Consider the following 854-nt stretch of genomic DNA (forward strand, 5'->3'; position numbering starts at 1 on the left):
TCAACCCTTACATAATACTGTTGAGTGTCCTATACTCAGTCTCTTCCTGCTAAAACTCAGCTGCAGCTGAGCCCTCGCTGGCCACAGCCAGAAAGTTCCTTGTCCCACACGCACCGTGTGCAGCCGTGGCTGGAGGTAAACAAAGCCGTATATGAAGCATGCTGCTCCCCTTGGGAGAGAGAAGGAAGTTCTATCATGATGGCTCCTAGCTGCACTCACTCTGGGAGCCGAGACCTAATAGTGCTTGGCCAGAAGCACGGCTGCCCAGACAGCCTCTTAGGTGTGTAACCAGGAGCTGCATGGCTTCAGCACAGTCATCCTCTCACTCTGGGTTCTCATGGCTGGTCGGGGGCCAAGGCGATATATGCTCCCCAGGAGTCACTCTCCTAGGAAAGAGGGAAAATGCGTCTCCGTGGGATAATTAATCATATCTTTTGCGTCTAATTTAATCACCAAAGAAAGTTCTCCTACTTTTTTTTTTTTTTTCAATCAACGCATGGGTTTATCTGTCAGGACCTCAGCAGGAGCCGCCGAATTCTGAACACAAGGAGGGTGACTGGTGACCATCCGCTGTGTTGGGCACAAACGGGCCTCCTGGCGGGTGAGAGAGAAGGGAAGAGAATCGGGGGGCAGGCGAGCACACCCCGGTTCTGTCCCCGCAGGCCTCGGGCACGCGCACGCGGCGTCCACACAGCCTCCTGGCACGTGGTGTTGCTGGCGTCTCCCGCTCGGTGCCCGGGGGGTTCTCCGCTTCGGCCAGACTGCGTCCCACGTGCGGCTCCCTGTGCCCCAAGTTCTGCCCCAGCTGGGCCCCCATTAGCGCTCCTGGGCAGGGCTGGCGCCGCGGCCCCCAC

The sequence above is a fragment of the Crocuta crocuta genome, unplaced genomic scaffold, assembly GCF_008692635.1.
Source record: "Crocuta crocuta isolate KB4526 unplaced genomic scaffold, BGI_CrCroc_1.0 scaffold258, whole genome shotgun sequence".
Lineage (NCBI taxonomy): Eukaryota > Metazoa > Chordata > Mammalia > Carnivora > Hyaenidae > Crocuta > Crocuta crocuta.